At 37.0% G+C, this 26,239-nt stretch overlaps 1 protein-coding gene across 7 annotated transcripts in view; it reads left to right on the forward strand.

The window, feature by feature from the left end:
• The window catches only part of CABCOCO1 (ciliary associated calcium binding coiled-coil 1), a 171,870-nt gene that overhangs the window by 61,751 nt on the left and 83,880 nt on the right, over nucleotides 1-26,239 (forward strand). The gene's annotated exons all lie outside the window — the stretch shown is intronic.

Consider the following 26,239-nt stretch of genomic DNA (forward strand, 5'->3'; position numbering starts at 1 on the left):
ATTTTCCCCAAGTTGACCAGAGCTATAAATAGATTCCTTAAGGAAAGGATGTTGGGTCTTCAAGAATTAGATCATTCATGTAATTTTAAAGGATTAACCAAAGCAAATGTTATACTACAGTTATTTTATAGCATTTTAGAAGTTTCTGATAATGTTTGGTGCAAATACCTTTTTTTTAATTAAAACCTTTCATAGAGGCCTGGTCCACTAATGTAATTATTCATGCTGACCTCAGGGCTCTGGAACCAAACAAGGGCCATACAACAGCCATGTAAGTGTTCCAAATTTAAATCTCAGGCAAGCATTCAAGTTAAGTAACACTGACGAAATTTAGTTTGTTTCTTAGTTATGGATAGATGATTATAACAAAACATATAAATCACCTCTAAGAATAACTGCTAAATAGTAATTTTAATTATTAATAAGGAACATAAATAAATCATACTCAATCTTTTCTTGGGTTTTAGTTTAAAGAAAATTGAATTTGTATTTTTGATTTTAACAGTTGTTTCTAGCTATTTCTACTCACCTTTTTTAAGAAATTTCATATTAGGTCATAGAGGCACCTTTTTGTTAACTCATTATTCTTGACCTGAGATTTTTTAATAATCTAGAAATCTAATGTATATAGTTCTATAAGCAGCATGTTTTGTAGTTCCTTCAATAGTTCGCATATAAATATATGTTGAAAAAGGTAGTAAACAACTAGAATGAGCTAGAATAATGACAGGATGGAGCAGATATCTATCTATCTACAACTACAGGTATCTATCTGCTGTCTTCCAGCAGATAGATACCTGTAGTTGTAGCCATCTTAGAGGATGACACTTAATTTATTTATAGAGATGAGAATTTCCTTTTAATCACCCAAGCCAAGAACTCTCCAAGTCTGTTGTTTTGGCAATACGATTGGATCACAGATCCACAGATATAACAATTATAAGGGAACCAAAATCTCCTCAAGGCAGCAGTCCCCAACTTTTCTGGCACTAGGAACTGGTTTCATGGAAGACAGTTTTTCCATGGACCAGGTTGAGGGGGATGGTTTCAGGATGATTCGTGTATATTGCATTTATTGTACACTTTGTTTCTGTTATTAAGTGGGCTCCACCTCAAATCATCAGGCATTAGATCCCAGAGGTTTGGGACTCCTGCCTTAAGGGATGAGGACCCACCCAGAAACCTGGAAACTGTCCTTTGCTTTTGTTACCTGAAAACTAGGAGAGACAGTGAATACTTGTACACAAAGAACCCTATTGGATAGTAGCAACGATGATCATCAAAAACTTATAGCAGATACCCAAAGACATGGTTCTAACCAGCTATCTACTGCCGGGCATCTACTAAAATGAGATGATACAGTTACAACATTTATTCATTATTCCACATGTTTATGTGATCCAGTTCCTATTATGCTCTAGGCCTTGTACAAAAGTTCTAGGGGTACACAGTGACAGGCAATGATCCTTGTCCTCATGGAGTTTATTGTCGAATGAGAGGAGAGAGATGATTAAGTAATTACAATATAGGGGGGCTTCCATTAACAAGTGAAGTCTAAAAGGAAATCTAAAGGCTATGACTGAGTTAGCCAGAAAGTATATTTTTTTGGTGCAGGCGAAAGAAATTCCACTCAAAATAGTTCAATTAATTAAAAAAGGGGAAGATATCTTATTATGTCATGTGCTTGTGTGCTTAGTCAGTCAGTCATGTCCGACATTTGGGACCCCACGGACTGCAGCACAGCAGACTTCTCTGTCCATGGAATTCTCCAGGCAAGGATACTGAAGTAGGTTGACATTCACTTCACCAGGGGATCTTCCCAACCCAAGGATTGAACCCTGGTCTCCTGCATTGCAGGCAGATTCTTTACCAACTGAACTACCAGGGGAGTCACTAACAGGTAAAGGCAGGGGTGAAAGCTGGACTAAAACTAACTGGATCTCATAGTCAACCGTGTTACTGAGTGCATATGTACATGTGGATCTGTATATGCATGCATGTGGTTCAGTCTCTCATCTCTCCTAGACTTTTTTCATTTCTTTTTTCTGAAGGGCCTTGTTCCCTTCTATTGCAGTCAGGCTTCCTCCAGCCAGTGGTGGACATGAAAGAGACAGCTCCAGTTTAGCACCTCCAAAAGAAAGAGACATTCCTCCTCCCAATATTATTTTCTGTGTTTGTGTTATATGTCTGCTCTCAATTAGTCACTGTGACCAGAGGAGTGATACTATTAGAACACCCAAGATGACCATATTGAATGAGTGAAAGAACATGAATAGATCCCCAAAGAAGCAGGAAGAACTTTTCCAAAGGGAACAGTGGTTTTATCAAAAGAATAAACTAAGCACACATGTATAATTCCTCTTGCATCCCAAATCCTATAAAAGACCAAAATTTTCAAAATTCAGAATAATATAGATAAGAGGTTTGATGACATCTAAAATGATAAATTATTGATTAGATGAAACTGTAGCCCCATATGTATTGAAAAGACACTACAGAGTAATGCTACATTTCTTTAGGCACCCTAAGTTGATACAGAAATGAGAGAAACTTTGAGAGGGAAAATGATGAAAGCATTACTTTCAGGTCAGTTTTCATTCCAATCCCAAAGAAAGGCATTGCCAAAGAATGTTCAAACTACCACACAGTTATACTCATCTCACATGCTAGAAAAGTAATGCTCAAAATTCTCCAAGCCAGGCTTCAACAGTACGTGAACCGTGAACTTCCAGATGTTAAAGCTGGATTTAGAAAAGGCAGAGGAACCAGAGATCAAATTGCCAACATCTGTTGGATCATCAAAAAAGCAAGAGAGTTCCAGAAAAATATCTACTTCTGCTTTATTGACTATGCCAAAGCCTTTGTGTGGATCACAACAAGCTATGGAAAATTCTTAAAGAGATGGGAATACCAGACTACCTGACCTGACTCCTGAGAAATCTGGATGCAGGTCAAGAAGCAACAGTTAGAGCTGGACATGGACCAGACTGGTTTCAAATTGGGAAAGGAGTACATCAAGGCTGTATATTGTCACCCTGCTTATTTATCTTCTATGTGGAATACATCATGAGAAATGCTGGGCTGGATGAAACACAAGCTGGAATCAAGATTGCCCGTAGAAATATCAAAAACCTGAGATATGCAGTTGATACTACCCTTGTGGCAGAAAATGAAGAGGAACTAAAGACCCTCTTGATGAAAGTGAAAGAGAAGAGTGAAAAAGTTGGCTTAAAACTCAACATTCAGAAAACTAAGATCATGGCATCTGGTCCCACCACTTCATGGCAAATAAATGGGGAAAGAGTGGAAACAATGATAGACTTTATTTTGCTACTGCTGCTAAGTCGCTTCAGTCGTGTCTGACTCTGTGCGACCCCATAGATGGCAGCCCACCAGGCTCCTCCGTCCCTGGGATTCTCCAGGCAAGAACACTGGAGTGGGTTGCCATTTCCTTCTCCAGTGCATGAAAGTGAAAAGTGAAAGTGAAGTCACTGAGTCGTGTCCAACTCTCAGCGACCCCATGGACTGCAGCCTACCAGTCTCCTCCATCCATGGGATTTTCCAGGCAAGAGTACTGGAGTGGGGTGCCATTGCCTTCTCTGACTTTATTTTGGGGGGGCTCCAAAATCGCTGCAGATGGTGACTGCAGCCATGAAATTAAATGATGCTTGCTCCTTGGTAGAAAAGTTATAACTAACCTAGAGAGCATTTTAAAAAGGAGAGACATTACTTTGCCAGCAAAGGTCCATCTAGTCAAAGCTATGGTTTTTCCGGTAATCATGTATGGATGTGAGAGTTGGACTATAAAGAAAGCTGAACGCCAAAGAATTGATGCTTTTGAACTGTGGTGTTGGAGAAGGCTCTTGAGAGTCCCTTGGACTGCAAGGAGATCAAACCAGTCCATCCTAAAGGAAATAAGTCATGAATATTAATTGGAAGGACTGATGCTGAAGTTGAAACTCCAATACTTTGTCCACCTGGTGCAAAGAACTGACTCATTGGTAAAGACCCTGATGCTTGGGAAGATTGAAGGCACAAGGAAAAGGGGACACCATAGGATGAGATGGTTGGATTGCATCACCGACTCAATAGACATGAGTTTCAGTAAGCTCCAGGAGTTGGTGATGGACAGGGAAGTCTGGTGTGCTGCAGTCCATGGGGTTGCAAAGAGTTGGACACGACTGAGTGACTGAACTGAACTGAACTGAACTGATGAAAGCAGGTAGAGCAGCTACACCATTTAGCCCATTTACCTTCTGCTGCTTGTATAGGACACTGGGATTCTGCGGCGTTCATTCCCATGCTAAAGAAACTATTGTGGGTGTTGACACTAAAGAGGAGAGCAGTTCTGAAGTGGCCATTGATGTTCAGAAGTGACAGTGAGTACACCCTGAATGCCTCACCTACCTAACATCATTCTTTATGCCTCCCCTACAGTATCTAAAGGCAAGCTTGGCAAACAGACATCCACAGACAAATGAACAAGGATCATCTAATTTGAAGGTCAGCTGGCAGCACAAAATCAACTAGTTGAGGAAAATAAAATTATAAGAGAGGCATGAAACTCTGTGAACAGGTCAAATGATAGCTAAGGAACAGAGTTGATAGAGCAAACAATAGAAGATCTAAACTCTGATTAATAGTCTCACAAAAGTTTGAAAGTTTATTGTTTTCTTGATAAATGAACTGATAGAGATCTTGTTTGTTTAAAATGAGATTTGAAAATGTTTATAAAATACCAATTTTCTGTTGATAGGCTTGAAAATCCAGAAAAAGCAATATTCAGGGAACTGTAAATTTTACTTGAGAAATATAAATTTACTTCAGAGTGTAGAAAATCCTAATAGAATGTTAAACATATAAAATATTGAACACTCAACACATAAAAATGCCATCAGATGTAGATTTTATAGGCTACTTCTACCAAAATTTTTTTTTAACTTTTATTTTGTCTTGGGATATAGCCAATTAGCAAATAATGTTGTGATAGTTTCAGGGGAACAGCAAAGGGATTCAGGCATATATATATATATATACATACATATACATATATCCATTCTCCCCAAACTCCCTTCCCATCTAGGCTGCCACATAACATGGAGTAGGTGCTATATTGTAGGTGCTCTTTGGGTGTCCAGAAAATTAGGAAGTTTGGGATGGACATGTACCAAAATTTCTAAGAGGAAATATTTCCCTTTTATATGTTATTATAGAGCATAGAAGGAGATGGAAAGCTTTCAACTCATTCTCTGAAGTTAATATAATCCTGAGAAAGTTTTAAATTTATCCTTTGAATCGGTAATGAATTATAATTAGAAATAGAAAAGAATAACACAATATTGTAGGCAGTCACAGTTATGAAAATATTATAGATGCATTAATCTTAAATAAAATATTATGAAGTGAAATATGGCAAAGGATTAGATGTTCAGATAGTGTTTATTCCAGATATGAAAGGATGGTTTAACACTGGGATATCTATTAATATAATTCAGTACATTATCATATTAAAGGAAGAAAAAACCAAATGATGATCTCAATAGATACAGTAAAACATTTGATAAATATCCATTTCTCATTTTAAAAAGACTCTAGTTAGTCCGTAATGTAGGTTTACACTCTTAACTGATAGAATATACCAAAAACTGAAATCTCTCTAAAATGTCTTAATGAAACCATTAAAATACCCACAAGGAACAAGACAAGGCTGATTATTTTTACCCAACATTGGATTTTTAGTTCCTCACCAGTTTGATAAAACAAAAAAAGAAGTCAAAATTAGAAGAAAAAGGGAGGTATTGAAAAACAAGATACAAAGCTGTCATTGTTTGCAGATGGTATGGTAAGAAACCATCATTAAGAAAAAAAATCTTCCTGTATTTTGGTAATAGCCTTGAAGAAAAGGATCACATTGGTAATAATGAAAACCATAGAATATGTAGGAATGAACCTAACAAAATGTGCAAGAATAATACAAAGAAAATCGAGCATTTTATTTGTTGAAGACTTTAGATCTTCTATCCTATAGAATTTACTGACATTTGACTAAATTTTACCTAAATTTGACTGCATTTCTATGGTATCTCTTCCTTATTTCCAGAACACAGTTAATGTTGGAAGGCTAACTAGATTTCACTTCAGATATTTAACAAGAATGATTTAAACGTGGTTTTGCACAATCTTATTAAGAGGCAAATAGTGTCTGGTTTTCTTTCTTTTTATTTTCTTTTTCTTTTAATATTTTGTCATTCTTTCTTCATTTATGAGATCAATATTTCTAGAAACAGAAACTTTCACTCTTCAATTATTTGATTAAAATGAGATACAGTTCATATGGAAAAGAAAGAACAGGTTTCTTATTCTCTCCCTTTCTCTGAAAGTTTTCAAAATAATAAGTTGGATTTTTAGTATACTTCAAAAGTGATGGTGGTGGACTGAATAATTAATTTCCCACCCATCATTTCAAGATGCCTGCATACCAATTCCTGGAACCTGTGGATATGTAATCTTACATGTGAAAGAGATTTTGCAGATATGATTAAGCTGAAGGCTTTGAGATGGGAGGACTATCCAAGTAGGCTCAATGTGATCATGTTCCTCCTCAGAGGAAAAGAGAGGAAAGAGAGAGTCAGGTGACAAGGGGAGAGATTTGAATATGCTAAATTGTTAGCTCTGAAGATGGAGAAAGAGGCAAGGAACCAAGGAATTCAGGTGCCTTCTAGGAGCTGACAGAGAAGGCAGTGGCAACCCACTCTGGTACTCTCGCCTGGAAAATCCCATGGACAGGGGAGCCTGGTAGGCTACAGTCCGTGGGGTCATGAAGAGTTGGACACGACTGAGCGACTTCACTTTCACTTTTCACGTCCATGCATTGGAGAAGGAAATGGCAACCCACTCCAGTGTTCTTGCCTGGATAATCCCAGGGACGGGGGAGCCTGGTGGGCTGCCATCTATGGGGTCACACAGAGTCGGACACAACTGATGCGACTCAGCAGCAGCAGCAGCTAGGAGCTGAATAAGGCAAGGAAATAGATTCTCCTGTAGTCTCTGAACTGAATGGAGCCTCTTCAACACATTAAGTTGAGGACTTCTGACTTCAAGAACTGTAAAATAAATTTATGTTAATTTAAGCCACTGTTTGTGGTAATTTGTTGTAGCAAGAATAGGAAACTGAAATAGATTTTATTTTGTTTTTGTTTTGTTTGATCCATTAATTACTATTCTTAATGCTCAGTTTGACTCATTTTGACCAGTAATCCCATTGGTTTATTTGTGAATCCCTGTCAGAATATCATCCTGCTTTAATTACCATACCATAGTAGAATTTCTTGCTATCTACTATGGCAGTGCCTTCTTATTGTTATCCTTCTTCATTATTTGGTTGATTATATACTTGATACTAAAATACTGTAAAAGAAAAGAGGAATACTTTGATGAGCTTATTGGTAATCTGGAAACAACTGAGGAAAGAATCTCTGAGTTAGAGGATATTATCAAAAGAATCCTCAAACCAAAAACCAAAGAAAACAAACACTGAAAGAGAAAATAAAATGGAACAGATTATCTAAGGTCTACAGGACAACTACAAAAGGTATAACATACATATAGTGGGAAAAGCAGGAGTAGAAGGAGAGAAAGGAAGAGAAGAAATATTTGAAGCAATAATGAATAAAATTTTCCCCAGATGAATTTCCCTACATCCTGGGAGGTCAGAGAACCCCAAAGATGATAAATGCCAAAAAATTATACCTAGGCATGTAATTTTAAAACTATATAAAATCAAAGATAAAGAAAAATTCTGAAAGGAGTGGGGGGGGGGGGAAACTCAACCTATAGGAACTAATATAAGAAGTACTTTCAGTTTCTCTGAAACTGTATAAGTAAGAACTGAGTGAAGTGTTTAGTGTTGAAAGGAAAAAACTACCAACCTAGAATTCTGTACATTGTGAAATTATCCTTAAGAAGTGAAAAAGGAGGGCTTTCTCAAACAAATAGTCCAGAGGGAATTTGTTGCCAGTAGACCTTGCTTGCAAGAAATGTTAGAAAAAAGTTATTTAAAGAGGTGAAATAATATAGGTCATAATCTTAGATCTGCATAAAGTGAAGAAGTGCATTCAAAGAGGGAATAAATGAAGGTGAAATAAGAACTTTTGATTTTCTTTTTTCTTAATTTATCTGAGTAAAATTTATTTAATAATAATGCATTTGATTTTACATATATATATATATATATATATATGCTTATGTATAAGTGACATGAATTTCATGATGGATATAAGGGACAACAGAGAAGAAGTAGGTTTATTTTGTTTTTATAAGGTATTTACCCACAAAGCAGTATACTATTATTAATATTTAAAATTGGACTTGGATTGTCTGTAAGTGGATATTGAAAACTAGAGAACACCACTAAAAAAGTAATATGCTAAGAAATGGAAACAAAATGTAATTATATAGAATTTTCAATTAAAAACCAGAAGGGCAACAAATAAAAAGCAGAAACAAATATGGCATGTATTAATCCAGCTATATCAAATTTAATGTCAGTGGTTTAAATGCATGAAAAAAAAAAGATTTTCGTAAAAACAATACGATCATCTCAGTTGATCCAGAAAAAGCTTTTGACAAAATTCAACACCAGTTTATGATAAAAAAAAACTCTCTAGAATGTGGGCATATAGGGAGCACACTTCAACATAATAAAGGCCATATATGACAAACCTGTGGACTTAGCTGGTGACTCAGATGGTAAAGAATCTACCTGCAATGCAGGAAGCCCAGGTTAGATCTCTGGGTTGGGAAGATCCCCTGAAAAAGGAAATACCACTCCAGTATTCTTGCCTGGAGAATTCCATGGATAGGGGAGCCCGGTGGGCTACAGTTCATGGGGTCACAAAGAGTTGGACACAACTGAGCGACTAACACACGCATACACACATGACAAACCTATAGCTAATACTGTACTCAGTGGTGGAAAGCTGAAAGCACTTCCTATAAGAGCAGAAACAAGACAAGGATGTCCACCTTCACCACTTTTATTCAAGATAGTTTTGGAAGCCCTGGCCACAGCAATCAGAGAAGAAAAAGAAACAGAAGGAATCCAGATTGGAAAATAAGAAATAAAACTGTCACTATTTTCTGATGACATGATACTATACATAGAAAACCCTAAAAATGTTACTGGAAAACTACTCCAAATGAATACAGTAAAGTTGTAGGATGCAAAATTAACACATAGAAATCTGTTGCATTTCTGTACACTAACAATTATCTGTCCCTGCATTCCTATACAGTAAGAATGAAAAATCAGAAAAGAGAAATCAGAGAAACAGTCCCATTTACCATAGCATTAGAAAGAATAAAATTCCTAAGAATAAACCTACCTATGGATATAAAAGACTTGTACTCTGAATATTATAAGATGCTGATGAAAGAAACAAATAATACAAGTAGATGGAAAAATATACCATGTTCTTAAATTGGAAGACTCAATTGTCAAAATGACTGCACTGTCCAAGGCAGTCTACAGATTCAATGCAATCTCTATCAAATTATCAATGGCATTTTTCTCAAAATTAGAACAAAAATTTTTACAACTTCTGTGGAAACACAAAAGACCCCAAATAGCCAAAAAGCAATCCTGAGAAAGAAAAATGGAGCTGGAGGAATCAGACTCTTTTACTTCAGACTATACAACAAAGCTACATTTATCAAAATAGTATTCACACACACACACACACACACACACACACACACACACACACACGGAAATATAAGTCAATGGAACAGGATAGAAAGCTCAGAAATAAAACCGAACACCTCTGGTCAAGTAGTCTATGACAAAGGAGGCAAGACTATACAATAGAGGAAAGACAGTCTTCAGTAGATGATGCTGGAAAAACTGGACAGCTATGTGTAAAAAAAAATGAAATTAGAACATTCTTTGACACCATACACAAAAGTAAACTCAAGATGGAAGAGCAGTTTGGCATGCAGCCAGTTTTAAGGTCATTGTCCAGTAAGAGGGAGAGAGACTTAGTGCCACCTCTGAAGCCTGAACAAGACTACTTTACTAGCTTCCCCAACACAGGTATGAAGAGGACATCACAGAGTGATAAAAGGGTTAATTCTCCAAGAAAACATGACAGTTCTTAACATATGTGACTTAACAACAGGATATCAAATTGTGTGAGGCAAAAACTAATAGAATTACAAATAAAAAATGGATAAATCCTTTATCATAGTTGGAAAGTTCAGCACCCCTCTATTCATAAGTACATAGATCTAGCTGGCAGAAAATCTGTTAAAGACATAGTAAGACTTAACAACACTATAAGTCAACTGAATATAATTGACATCTATGGACTACTTATCCAACAATAGCAGAGTACACATTCTTTTCAAACTCACAAGGAGCATTCACCAAAATAGACCATATTCTATACCATAAAACACACCTTAACAAATTTAAAAGAACAGAAATCATAAATGTCTGCTCGCAGATCACAATGGAATTAAACTAGAAATCAATAACAGAAGGGTAACTGAAAAATCCAACAATTTGTAGTAATTAAACACACTTCTAATAACACTGGCTCAGATAAGGCATCTCATGAGAAACTTGAAAGTATTTTGAGCTAAATAAAAACACAGCTAGTCAAAATTTATGGGATACAGCAAAAGCAGCGCTTAGAGGGAAATTTATAGCATTGAATGTATATATTGGAAAACAAGAAAGATCTAAAATCAGTAATCTAAATTTCCATGTTAGGAAACTAGAAAAATAAGAACAAATGGAATACAGAGTAACCGAAAGAGAAATAGTCTGCTCCTAAAGAACTGGAGCAGAAATTAATGAAATTGAAAACAGGAAATCAATAGAGAAAATAAGTGAAACCAAAAACTGATTCTTTGAAAAGATCAATGGAATTGATAAGCCTCAGCTAAGCCAATTAAGGAAAAAGAGAGAGGACACAAATTACTGCTATCAGTAATGAAGGAGGGAACATTACTACTTCCCTATGGACGTTAAAAGGATAATAAAGGAATACTGAGAACAATTCTCTGCCCACAAATTTGATAACATTGATGAAATGGACCAGTTACTTGAAAGACAAAGTGTGCCAAACCTCACAAAAGAAGAAACAGATGATGTGAATAAATGAATAAGCCTATATCTATTAACAATGGCAACCCACTCCAGTACTCTTGCCTGGAAAATCCCATGGACGGAGGGGCCTGGTAGGCTGCAGTCCAGGGGGTCACTAGGAGTTGGACACGACTGAAGGACTTCACTTTCACTTTTCACTTTCATGCATTGGAGAAGGAAATGGCAACCCACTCCAGCGTTCTTGCCTGGAGAATCCCAGGGACGGGGAGCCTGGTGGGCTGCTGTCTATGGGGTCGCACAGAGTCAGACACGACTGAAGTGACAGCAGCAGCAGCATATCTATTAACAGACTGGTTCCAGATAGGAAAAGGAGTACGTCAAGGCTGTATATTGTCACCCTGCTTGTTTAACTTATATGCAGAGTACGTGTGAGAAATGCTGGGCTGGAAGAAGCACAAGCTGGAATCAAGATTGCCGGGAGAAATACCAATAACCTCAGATATGCAGATGATACCACCCTTATGGCAGAGAGTGAAGAGGAACTAAAAAGCCTCTTGATAAAAGTGAAAGTGGAGAGTGAAAACGTTGGCTTAAAGCTCAACATTCAGAAAATGAAGATCATGGCATCCGGTCCCATCACTTCATGGGAAATAGATGGGGAAACAGTGGAAACAGTGTCAGAATTTATTTTGGGGGGCTCCAAAATCACTACAGATGGTGATTGCAGCCATGAAATTAAAAGATGCTTACTCCTTGGAAGGAAAGTTATGACCAACCTAGATAGCATATTGAAAAGCAGAGACATTACTTTGCCAACAAAGGTCCGTCTAGTCAAGGCTATGGTTTTTCCTGTGGTCATGTATGGATGTGAGAGTTGGACTGTGAAGAAAGCTGAGTGCCGAAGAATTGATGCTTTTGAACTGTGGTGTTGGGGAAGACTCTTGAGAGTCCCTTGGACTGCAAGGAGATCCAACCAGTCCATTCTGAAGGAGATCAGCCCTGGGATTTCTTCGGAAGGAATGATGCTAAAGCTGAAACTCCAGTACTTTGGCCACATCATGCGAAGAGTTGACTCATTGGAAAAGACCCTGATGCTGGGAGGGATTGGGGGCAGGAGGAGAAGGGGACGACAGAGGATGAGATGGCTGGATGGCATCACTGACTCGATGGATGTGAGTCTGAGTGAACTCCGGGAGTTGGTGATGGACAGGGAGGCCTGGTGTGCTGTGATTCATGGGGTTGCAAAGAGTCGGACACGAGTGAGCAACTGAACTGAACTGATATCTATTAAAGAAAGTAAATAATTAGTAATCTTCCAAAAGATAAGACACATGGCTTAGATGGGCTTACTTGTGAATTGTAACAAACAAATAAGGAAGAAATCATACCAGTTCTCTATAAACTCTTGCAGAAGACAGAAATAGAGGAAATACTTCCTAACTATGAGGCCAGCATTACCAAAGTACTAAAATTAAACAAAGACATTACAACAAAAGAAAACTGTAGACTAATCTCTCATGAACATAGATGCAGAGGTACTTAAAGAAAATTTAGCACATCTCATCAAGCCATGTATTCACCATGACCAAGTGTGATTTATCCCAGGTATACAAGGCTTATTCAACATTCAAAAATCAATTACTATAATACTTCAAGGCAAGATAAAAAATGAAAAATCACATGATCATAATAAATAGATTCAGAAAAAGCATTACATAAAATTTGATACCCACTTGATATAAAAACTCAGCATACTAGGAATAGAAGGGAACTCCCTCATTTGATAACAAATATCAAAAACCTACAGCTAACATCATTAAACCACTCAATCCTAAAGGAAATCAACCCTAAATACTCATTGGAAGGACTGATGCTGAAGCTGAAGCTCCAATGCTTTGGCCACCTGATGCAAAGACTAACTCATTGGAAGAGACCCTGATGCCAGGAAAGATTGAGGACAGAAAGAGAAGGGGGCAACAGAAGATGAGATGGCTGGATGGCATCACTGACTCAATGGTCATGAGTTTCAGCAAATTCCAGGAGACAGTGAAAGACAGGGAAGCCTGGTGTGCCGTAGTCCATGGGGTCGCAAAGAGTCAACCACGATTTAACAACTGAACAACAAATATCATTAAATTAGAAACTCAAAACTTTCCACTAAGGTAAAGTGTACTACAAGGCAGGGATATCTCTTCTGTACTATAAGTTCTAACTAATAAGAAAATGATATAAACATTATACAGATTGAGAAAGAAGATATAAAAATGTCTGTTTGCAGATGACCTGACTGTCTTTGTAGGAAATCTGATAGAATTTACCAAAAAAAAAAAAAAAAATCCTATGATAAACACAAGGAATTCTCGAAAGAGTACAGGATACAAAGTTAATATATAAAAGTCAATTTCTTTCCTATGTATCAGAAAGAACAAGTGGAATTTGAAATTTAAATCACTTTATTCTTTGTATTAGCACTCAAAAAATGAAATACTTAGCCATAAAACTGACAAAATATATACAAGATTTACATGAGGAAAATAAGAACCTCTGAAGAATGAAATGAAAAAAAAAAAAAACTTGATAAATGGAGCGATATTCCATGTGTGGGTAGAAAGACTCAATATTGTGAAGATATCAGTTCTTCCCAACTTTATGTATAGATTCAATTCAATCATCATCTAAACCCCCAAAATTTATTTTCAGTTCAGTTCAGTCACTCAGTCGTGTCCAACTCTTTGCAACCCCATGAATCACAGCACGCCAGGCCTCCCTGTCCATCACCAACTCCCAGAGTCTACTCAAACTCATGTCCATCGAGTCAGTGATGCCATCCAGCTATCTCATCCTCTGTTGTCCCCTTCTCCTCCTGCCCCCAATCCCTCCCAGCATCAGGGTCTTTTTCCAATGAATCAACTCTTCGCATGAGGTGGCCAAAGTATTGAGTTTCAGCTTCAGCATCAGTCCTTCCAATGAACACCCAGGACTGATCTCCTTTAGGATGGACTGGTTGGACCTCTTTGCAGTCCAAGGGACTGTCAAAGGTCTTCTCCAACACCACAATTCAAAAGCATCAATTCTTCAGTGCTCAGCTTCTTCACTGTCCAACTCTCCCATCCATCCATACATGACCACTGGAAAAACCATGGCCTTGACTAGATGGACCTTTGTGGCAAAGTAATATCTCTGCTTTTGAATATGCTATCTAGGTTGGTCATAACTTTCCTTCCAAGTAGTAAGAGTCTTTTAATTTCATGGCTGCAATCACCATCTGCAGTGATTTTGGAGCTCCCAAAAATAAAGTCAGCCAATGTTTCCACTGTTTCCCCATCTATTTCCCATGAAGTGATGGGACCAGATGCCATGATCTTAGTTTTTTGAATGTTGGGCTTTAAGCCAACTTTTTGAATTTCCTCTTTCACTTTCATCAAGAGGCTTTTTGGTTCCGCTTCACTTTCTGTCATAAGGGTGGTATCATCTGCATATCTGAGGTTATTGATATTTCTCCTGGCAATCTTGATTCCAGCTTGTGCATCATCCAGCCCAGCATTTCTCATGATGTACTCTGCATATAAGTTAAACAAGCAGGGTGACATTATACAGCCTTGACATATTCCTTTTCCTATTTGGAACCAGTCTGTTGTTCCATGTCCAGTTCTAACTGTTGCTTCCTGACCTGCATATAGGTTTCTCAAGAGGCAGGTCAGGTGGTCTGGTATTCCCATCTCTTTCAGAATTTTCCACTTTATTGTGATCCACACAGTCAAAGGCTTTGGCATAGTCAATAAAGCAGAAATAGATGTTTTTCTGGAACTCTCTTGCTTTTCTGATGATCCAGCGGATGTTGGCAATTTGATTTCTGGTTCCTCTGGCTTTTCTAGAACCATCTTGAACATCTGGAAGTTCACGGATCACGTACTACTGAAGCTTGGCTTGGAGAATATTGAGCATTCAGTTCAGTTCAGTCGCTCAGTCATGTCCAACTCTTTGTGACCCCATGAATCGCAGCACGCCAGGCTTCCCTGTCCATCACCAACTCCCAGAGTTCACTCAGACTCATGTCCATCGAGTCAGTGATGCCATCCAGCCGTCTCATCCTCTGTCGTCCCCTTCTCCTCCTGCCCCCAATCCCTCCCAGCATCAGAGTCTTTTCCAGTGAGTCAACTCTTTGCATGAGGTGGCCAAAGTACTGGAGTTTCAGCTTTAGCATCATTCCTTCCAAAGAAATCCCAGGGCTGAGCTTTAAGAGTTAGAGATATGTTTTTGGATCTGTCTCATCAGGCAAAGGAAACAAAAGCTAAAAAACACAAATGAGGCCTAGTTTAACTTAAAATCTTTTGCACATCAAAGGAAATCACCAAAATTAAAACACAACCTACTGAGTGGAGAAGATGTTTGCATTTTTATGCAGGTTTTTTTTTTCCTTCTGTTACTGGCTTGTATGAAGTCTTTTTATTTTTGGTGTATTAACAGAATGGGAAAAACTAGAGATATCTTCAAGAAAATTAGAGATACCAAGGGAACATTTCATGAAAAGATGGGCTCGATAAAGGACAGAAATGTATGGACCTAACAGAAGCAGAAGATATTAAGAAGAGGTGGCAAGAATACACAGAAGAACTGTACAAAAAACATCTTCACGACCCAGATAATCATGATGGTGTGATCACTGACCTAGAGCCAGACATCCTGGAATGTGAAGTCAAGTGGGCCTTAGAAAGCATCTCTACAAGCAAAGCTAGTGGAGGTGATGGAATTCCAGTTGAGCTATTTCAAATCCTGAAAGATGATGCTGTGAAAGTGCTGCACTCAATATGCCAACAAATTGGAAAACTCAGCAGTGGCCACAGGACTGGAAAAGGTCAGTTTTCATTCCAGTCCCAAAGAAAGGCAATGCCAAAGAATGCTCAAACTACCGCACAATTGCACTCATCTCACATGCTAATAAAGTAATGCTCAAAATTCTCCAAGCCAGGCTTCAGCAATATTTGAACTGTGAACTTCCTGATGTTCAAGCTGGTTTTAGAAGAGGAAGAAGAACCAGAGATCTAATTGCCAACATCCACTGGATCATCAAAAAAACAAGACAGTTCCAGAAAAACATCTATTTCTGCTTTATTGACTATGCCAAAGCCTTTGACTGTGTAGATCACAGTAAACTGTGGAAAATTCTGAAAGAGATGGGAATACCAGACCACCTGACCTGCCTCTTGAAAAATCTGTATGCAGATCAGGAAGCAACAGTTAGAACTAGACATGGAACAACAGACTGGATCCAAATAGGAAAAGGAGTACGTCAAGGCTGTATATTGTCACCCTGCTTGTTTAACTTATATGCAGAGTACATCATGAGAAACACTAGACTGGAAGAAGCACAAGCTGGAATCAAGATTGCCAGGAGAAATATCAATAACCTCAGATATGCAGATGACACCATCCTTATGGCAGAAAGTGAAGAGGAACTAAAAAGCCTCTTGATAAAAGTGAAAGTGGAGAGTGAAAACGTTGGCTTAAAGCTCAACATTCAGAAAACAAAGATCATGGCACCCGGTCCCATCACTTCATGGGAAATAGATGGGGAAACAGTGGAAACAGTGTTAGACTTTATTTTTGGGAGGCTCCAAAATCACTGCAGACGGTGACTGCAGCCATGAAATAAAAAGACGCTTACTCCTTGGAAGGAAAGTTAAGACCAACCTAGGTAGCATATTGAAAAGCAGAGACATTACTTTACCAACAAAGGTCCGTCTAGTCAAGGCTATGGTTTTTCCTGTGGTCATGTATGGATGTGAGAGTTGGACTTGAAGAAGGCTGAGCACCGAAGAATTGATGCTTTTGAACTGTGGTGTTGGAGAAGACTCTTGAGAGTCCCTTGGACTGCAAGAAGATCCAACCAGTCCATCCTAAAGGAGATCAGTCCTGGGTGTTCATTGGAAGGACTGAGGCTGAGACTCCAATACTTTGGCCACCTGATGCAAAGAGTTGACTCATTGGAAAAGACCCTGATGCTGGGAGGGATTGGGGGCAGGAGGAGAAGGGGACGCCAGAGGATGAGATGGCCGGATGGCATCACTGACTCGATGGACGTGAGTCTGAGTGAACTCTGGGAGTTGGTGATGGACAGGGAGGCCTGGCGTGCTGCAATTCATGGGGTAGCAAAGAGTTGGACACGAGTGAGTGACTGAACTGAACTGAACCCTTTATGAATCACATTATTTCCAAAATATACAAACAACTCCTACAACTCAATAACAAAAAAAAAAAAGAGGAAAAAGGCCCAACTGAAAATGAACAGAAGACCTAAATAGGCATTTCTTCAAAGAAGACATACACATGGCCAATAGGCACATGAAAAAATATTCAAAATCACCAATTATTAGGAAAATGCAAATTGAAACTACAATAAGGTACCACCTCACACTGGTCAGAATGAGCATCGTTAAAAAGTCTACAAATAAATGCTGAAGAGGGTGTGGGAAAAAAAAACAACCCTCTTACACCCTTGGTGGGAATGTAAATTGGTGTATTCACTATGGAAAATAATGTGGAGATTCCTCAAAAAACTAAAAATAGAGCTGCTGTCTGAGCTTACAGTCTCACTCTTGGACATATATCCAGACAAAACTATAATTTGAAAAGATAGATTCACCCCACCATTCATTGTATCACTATTCACAGTAGCCAGGACATTGAAACAACATCAGTGTCCAACAGATGAATGGATAAAGATGTGGTACAGTGTTCTTGGATTGAAAGACTCAATATTGTAAAAATTATTATTACTACCCAAAGTAATTTATAGATTCAAAGAAATCCCTATCAAACAACCAATGGTATTTTTCACAGAACTTGAACAAAAAATTTCACAATTCATATGGAAACACAAAAGACCTTGAATAGCCAAAGCAGTCTTGAGAAAGAAAAACAGACCTGAAGGAATCAACTTTTCCAAATTCAGACTATACTACAAAGCTACAGCAATCAACACAGTATGATACTGGCAGAAAAACAGAAATATAGACCTGTGGAACAAGATAGAAAGCCCAGAAATTAACCCACGCACCTATGCGCACCTTACCTTTGACAAAGGAGGCAAGAATATGTAATGGAGAAAAGACAGCCTCTCCAATAGGTGTTGCTGGGAAAACTGGAGAGCTACATGTAAAAGAATCAAAGTAGAACACTTCCTAACACCACACACAAAAATAAACTCAAGATGGATTAAAGACTTAAATGTTAGGCCAAAAACTATAAAACTCTTAAAGAATGTATATATAAAGCAGTATACTCTTTGACATAATTACCAAGATCTTCTTTGACCCACCTCATAGAGTAATGGAAATAAAAACAAAAATAAGTGGAATTTAGTTAAACTTTAAAACTTTTGCACAGCAAAAGAAACAATAAACAGGATTAAAAGACAACCCTCAGGTTGGGAGAAAATAATGACCAATGAAATAACTGACAAAGGGTTAATCACCAGAATACATAAGCAGCTCATACAGCTCAATATTAGGGAAAAAAACAGCCCAGTCAAAAAATGGGCAGAAGACATAAACAGACATTTCCCTAAAGAGGACATACAGATGGCAAAAAACAAATGAAAAGATGCTCAACATCACCAATTATTAGAGAAATGGAAATCAAAACTACAGTGAGGTATCACCTCACACCAGTCAGAATGGCCATCATCAAAAAAAAGCTGCCAACAGTTAATGCTGGGGAGAATGTGGAGAAAAGGAAAACCTCTTATACTGTTGGAGGTAGTGTAAACTGATACAGCCATTATGGAGAACAATATGGAGATTCCTTTTAAAAACTAGCAATAAATCTACCTTAGGATCCAGCAACCCCCCTGCTGGGCATACACCCTGAGAAAACCACAATTCTAAATGACCCATGTACCCCAGTGTTCAGTGCATCACTATTTACAATAGCCAGGATATGGAAGCAACCTAGATGTCCATTGACAGATGAATGGGTAAAGAAGATGTGGTACATATATACAATGGAATATTAGATGGATGAACCTAGAGCCTGTTATATAGAGTGAAGTAAATCAGAAAGAAATACAGTGTATTAGCATGTATCTATACGGATCTAGAAAAATGGCATCGATGAACCTATTTGCAGGGAAGGTGTGGAGACACCAATATAGAGGATGGACTTGTGGACACAGTGGAGGAAGGAGAGAGTGAATGGAGAAAGTAGCATCAACATGTATACAGTATCGAAGTGTAAGATAGATAGCTGGTGAGAAGTGGCTGTGTAGCACAGGCAGCCTGGGCTGGCATTCTATTATGTCCTGGAAGGATGGGGCGGGGGAGGGGGGAGGGTTTAGCGAAGAGGGGATATATGTATAATGATGGTTGATTTACAGTGTTGTATGACAGAAACCAACACAACATTGTAAATGCTAAGAAACAAAAAATAAAAGAAGATATTGTACATATATACAATGGAATACCACTCAGCCATAAAAAGAAAGAAAGAATGCCATTTGCAGCAATATGGATGGACCTAGAGATTATTATACTAAGTAAGTCAGAAAGAAAAGGACAAATACCATATGATATCACTTATATGTGGAATCTAAAATATGATACAAATGAACCTATCAAAGAAGCAGAAACACACTCACAGACCTAGAGAAAAGACTTGTGGTTGCCAAAGGGAAGGTAAAGATTGGGAGTGTGGAAATAGCAGATCCAAACTGCTGTATAGAGAATGGATAAACAGTAAGATCCTATTATATAGCAAGGGAACTATATTCAATACCCTGTGATAAATCATAATGCAAAAGAATATAAAAAAAGAACATGTATATGTATAACTGAATCACTTTGCTGTACAGTAGAAATTATCAAAACATAAATCTATACTTGAGTAAAACTAATTTTTATTACATTTTTAATGAAATGATTCTAGATAGAAAGTGAAAGAAATAGAAAAAAATGAAAACAAGTAAAATGTGACAGTAGATCTGAATAACACTGAATTATAATACACCTGTGTTTTGTGTGGCTTAAAATATTACATAGAGAATTAAAATAAACTGATGAAAGTGAAAGTGAATTCTCTCTGTTGTGTCCAACTCTTTGCAACCCCATGGGCTATAGCCTGCCAGGCTCCTCTGTCCATGGGATTCTCCATGCAAGAATACTGGAGTGGGTTGCCATTTCCTTCTCCAGGGGATCTTCCTGACTCAGATCTCCTGGGTTCACTGCCTGAGTCTCCTGCAGGAAGACTCGTTAAAAGTCTGAGCCACCAGGGAAGCCCAGATAAACTGATAATACTTAATAAATTGAAAGGATGGTAAATGAGTCTGGAGAAGGAAATGGCAACCTACTCCAGTATTCTTGCCTGGAGAATCCCATGGACAGAGAAGCCTGGTGGGCTACTGTTCATGGGGTCACAATGAGTCAGATATGCCTGGGTGACTACGCACCTTATAAATTGAAAAGAAGCTAAATGAGTTAATGTATTGCTTCTGACAGTTTTTGAGGAGTCAAAGTATTGATTTATAAACATTTAATAATTTGAGGATGCATAATATTGAAAAGCAGAGATACTAATTTGCCAACAAAGGTCCGTCTAGTCAAGGCTATGGTTTTTCCAGTGGTCATGTATGGATGTGAGAGTTGGACGGTGAAGAAGGCTGAGCGCCGAAGAATTGATGCTTTTGAACTGTGGTGTTGGAGGAGACTCTTGAGAGTCCCTTGGACTGCAGGGAGATCCAACCAGTCCATCCTAAAGGAGATCAGATCAGTCCTGGGTGTTCATTGGAAGGACTGATGCTGAAGCTGAAACTCCAATACTTTGACCACCTCATGCAAAGAGTTGACTCATTGGAAAAGACCCTGATGCTGGGAGGGATTGGGGGCAGGAGGAGAAGGGGACGATGGAGGATGAGACGGCTGGACGGTATCACCGACTTGATGGGCATGAGTCTGAGTGAACTCCAGGAGTTGGTGATGGACAGGGAGGCCTGGCGTGCTGTGATTCATAGGGTCGCGCAAAGAGTTGAACACGACCTAGCAACTGAACTGAACTGAATCTCTAGGATAAGCTTTGGATAAATAATGTTAAGCTAGTAGAAGAGAAAATGGAATAATAAAAATCCATTGAATTAAAAAGTGCTAAATTTAAAATCTCTCATATGAAAACATGAGAAAAGTATGGAGGAAAGTAGTTTTTAATTTTGAGATTAAATGTAGTTGTAGGATTAACCGCCTAAATTTTTTTTAAGGTTTAAGTAAGATACTACAAAGAAAAATGTTTTTAAAAAGGCACTTGAAAATTTTTGCAAACAACATATAAAGGTCAAAATTATTTTATGCATAAATAGTAAGCACAGAGAAAACAAGTAAAATACAAACAAGACAACAGCAACATTGCAAAGAATTTGAACAGACTAAATTTTACTGATAAGAAGATATAAATATATTTAACCTCACTATTTATCAAGGAAGTACAAATAAGAAAAACTATTTTCAACTGTAATATTGGCTAATATCAACAAGATTGATTAACAGCCAGTATTAATGAAGATGCAAGAAAACACAGCTCTATGGCAGGGGATTGTTGAGAAGTTAAATTTTTAAAGCCACTTTGGAGAGTAGATTGGAAAAATCAAATGTAAATATCCTGTGTCCACCAAATTCTAATTTATAAGTATCTTTCATTTGGACATACTCATGTTATATAAAGATGTTTATTCATGAATATACATCAAAGTATGGTTTATAACAGCTAATAATTTCAGAAGGGAAATGACTAAATAAAATGAAGTATAATCACACTATGAAAAACTAACTAGTCTTTAGAAGGAATCCAGCAGATCCACCTGTATGGTTATGTTAGGATCTCAAACATGCTTAAAGAAAAAAGAGCAGTAGAACAATGTGAATAGTGTTTCCACTTATTCTTATAGGCAGATAAACATGAAAATATATAGACCTGTATATACATTTAAATGATGGTAAAGACTTGAAAGGCTAGAAGATTTATACTAATCTTTAACATGGAAGACCTTTGGGCAAGTGAGTGAAAGTAGGAGTTGGATAGGATTTGAAGAGGGATATTTTATTCTGTGTATTTCAGATTTATGGTAACCTGCAAGTGTGAATGTCTTCATGTATTACTTGTACAATAATTAAATTGTTCCCTAGTTCATTCCCAAGTAGTGAGGTGCATTTTGTAAATTAAATGCAGGCATATAAGCATGCTTCCAAACTAATATATTGACAGAGAATTATCATCTGGGTGTTTACAAAATGAAAAACTGAATAGAAAAAACATAGGTGAACTCTTGATCGATAAAATTTTTAGATACTTTACAAGTATGTTGCTGACATATTTTAAATTTAAGTATAAACTTGGTTTAACTGAAAAGTCATTTATAGATTAAAAATCTGGTGCTGTGCTATAACATCCCAAATTTTCCCTAAGAAATTAAAATTGATATCATGAATTATGTATACATAGCACATTTTAAAAATATTTATCCAGTTTAATTTCACCAGAGTGACAACACATCAAATCTTGGATCATTTGTACTTTCAAAGGTTTTATTATATATATATATATATATGTGTCTGTGTGTGTGTGTGTATGTGTTTAAACAGATGCACACACACATATACATATTTGTATTTAAATATAAAAAAGATTAAGTCTGCTTTAATAGTTTCCCTAATTTACACATGTAATAGGTATAATTTTATCTCTTAACTGTTTAAGCCAAAATGCTTAATTTCAGACTTTAAGTTTATAATATGGACGTTTTCACACACTCTCCCTTTGCACAACTCCAGAGGGCACTGTTCACATAATGGTCTCTGTGGTTAGTGGAGTTGTGCATTATGCAGCCTGCACAGCTGAAGGTGGAGGCCCTGTTTTCACAAGTGGTACTGTGGCAGAATCTGATTATTATAAATATGACATACTTAGAAAGATATTTAAAGAGAATGATAAATATACCTAAGTGGTTACCTTGCCTAGAGTCATATTTTGGCAGCCTTTCAAAACCTAAAATAATACCACTTATAGTCAGCAAATATAGAAAATTCAGACCTCTCTAAAGTCAGTGATGTCAATTGTATATAATTTTATGTTCTGAGCACTTATTCCTAAATCAAAAACAAAATAAATAAAACACTTTTTTCTTCCTTATTTCAAAACCCACACAGATTATGGGTGTTAATGACACTGTACTTAAAATGTTAGCTTTTGGCGGGGAAAAATAACCAGATAGATATATGAATTTTATTTTCTTTTTTTAAACTATAAAGTTATGGTGTCCTTAATAAACAAAATATGACACTTATGTAAACGCTCAGCCTTTTAAGGAAAAACAAAAAGCAGAAACAGCATTGCGTGTCTGATCGTATTTTGGAACAGAGTGTGGCAACTGAAGCGTAGCTATGAAGATATCTTTTTTCTCTTTAGCTTACCCTTGAGATGTACCTATCAAAATAATCTAAACTTATCCAGATGATGTTTTTAATCTTGAAAAAGGCTTTTTTTTCTTTCCCTTGTTGGATGATCCTATTAGCAAACTGCTGGAAGGGAAAATCATACAGGACATAATTTGTAGCTTGACCTACTCACATTGAGTGTTGCTAAAGAAAATCAATCAGAAATTGTTGTGTTAAAATAACTCTATCTGCTCTACCTGGCATGTGTGACTGACTTTAGAATCTATCATTTAAAGAAAATGGTTGATGCTTGAGAATACAATTTATCAAACTTCTTGTTCTTTTTCTGCAAAGCACAGGAAGATAATCATCCCGCCCTAAATATCAGTCTTTTAAGAGAAATTCAGGGGATCTGTCTCCAGTATGAAATAATTGATAGATGGCAGGAGCATAATTTAAAAACGGTTTCTGTCACCAATCATATGGCACCTAAACTCTTGAACCTGTTATTCAAGTCTTTCCATCTGTTGGCCCACTAACATTAATCTCAGTTCCTCTGTGACCAGTTCTCTGATGAACTAGGTTGGTCTTTTCATAATTACAAGGTTCCTACTTACTTTTGCCTTGACGTAAGCTTTTCCTGCTGACTGAAATGCTCTTCAACCTTTTTTCTGCCAATTCAAATCTAATTATTCCCTCATAGCTGTTTGAGGGATGCTTCTTTTAAACACCGAAGAAAAAGGAAGGGGTGGGGGGAGACTGACTTTCTCTGGCATTTTTACTTTTAATTTCCTTAGAATTAAATGTTTTCTAAGTATAGAGTTGTATCACTTGAAACTATGTAGCTCTGGGGGATTAGGATAACTGATATTTTTTTCTCTTATTTTCCTCAGTAGAGAACCTATATATATTCACATACTTCCCTGGTGGCTCAGAGGGTAAAGAATCCCCGTTGCAGTGCAGGAGAACTGGGTTCCATCCCTGGGTTGGGAACATTCCCTGGAGGAGGGCATGTCAACCCATTCCAGTATTCTTGCCTGGAGAATCCGCATGGACATCCTTGGGGTGGCAAAGAGTCAGACACAACTGAAAAACTGAGCACAGCACAGCATTCAGTAGTTGTTTACTTAATCAATTAATGTAAAGGAAGGAAAATTTTATTTCATTGACTAATTCCAAAACATTTTATTTGGAGAATATTATTTTTGTGCACAGACTGAAAAATCTAAATCAGCTTATTAAGATATCAATCATTAAACCCATTACCAGGAAATTAAAAGTCAGTATTAGAAGAAAATATGCTTATATGAGTTGTTTTAATCATGAAGAACCTCTTTGTATGGACCACCATGGGAATGTTTAATTTATAATGGGAATTCCCATTATAAGTTGAGACTCTTAAGACATCAGAGACCACTAATATTTTAGACGACATCAAAATTTTAAAATTCTGTTTGGGGAGGGGAACACCATAGACAAAAATTAAACACTCTAAAAATAAAACTTACAGTATGGGCAGAAGAAAGGCATAATAGTATTAATGTGGGATGTAATGATTTCTTACAAATCAATGAGCAAAAGGTAACAATACTAGTGAAAAAAATAGTGAAGCATATTTAGAAGAGAAGATATATAAATATCCAATAAACTTATGCAGATTTCACCCTTTGTAGAACTCAAAGAAATGCAAATTAAAATTATCAGATTCTCAAGAATTAAAGTGATGGCACCTTATCTTGAGAGTATCTTGAACTGGCACTACATACACTGATGGTAGGAGTGTAAACTGGTAAACTTTCCAGAGAGAACTTTGGCAAGATTTATCAAATTTTAAAATGTGTTTACCTATTGAGCTAACAGTTATTCTTCTTTGAGTTTATTCCAAAATGATAATCAGACACTAGACAGATCTATCAGTGCATATATTTGTTTATGATAGGAAAAAAACCCCTCAAACTACGAAATACCTGAACATCTATTAGAAGAAAATGTTCAAAATCTGTGGTGTCTCTATATTTGTCATCATTAAAAGTACTCATTTTGTATTGTACTTACGATGAAAAATTATTCACATTATGTTAAGGAAGTAAAAAAAAAACAGACTACCAAATGTATCTATTGTGATTGTGATTTATAATTTTATATCCTATTTATATAACTATATAAAGAACAGGTCCTGAAGGACATATTTCAAATTGTTAGCAGTAGTTATTTGATGTTGATAGTATATCAGATAATTTTTGCTTGCTCTTTACACTTGTCTATATGTCCTGAATTTATTTTTTATAATCAGCATGTACTTCAACATACAGCTGTTTTCTGAGTAAAGACTTAAATTAGCAAAGATTTATTCAATTTCCCTTTATTTTCCTTATCCAGCAGTATTTTTTTCTTGCTTATTTAACTTTAAAAGATTGCACAACATTATGAAAATGTCTTTTATTTTGAAGAGATGCATTTCATGTTTATGTGATTAGGCAGTGTTCTTTTTCCCTAAAGCAAAAGGGTCTATTGCTAATGAAGATTTAATTGTTACTTCTGTGAGCATCTTATTATTCATGAGTTCTATAAATCACCAAAATGTCCAGGATGATCACAGTAAGACCTAGAAAACAAGGACACCAGCTATAGAGATGTACTCTATAGTTTCAGATACTTATCTGGCCAATAGATGGCAAGAAGTGAGGGAATGAATGGAGTCTTAAGAAAAATCAAC

Source organism: Bos taurus, chromosome 28 (assembly GCF_002263795.3).
Source record: "Bos taurus isolate L1 Dominette 01449 registration number 42190680 breed Hereford chromosome 28, ARS-UCD2.0, whole genome shotgun sequence".
NCBI lineage: Eukaryota > Metazoa > Chordata > Mammalia > Artiodactyla > Bovidae > Bos > Bos taurus.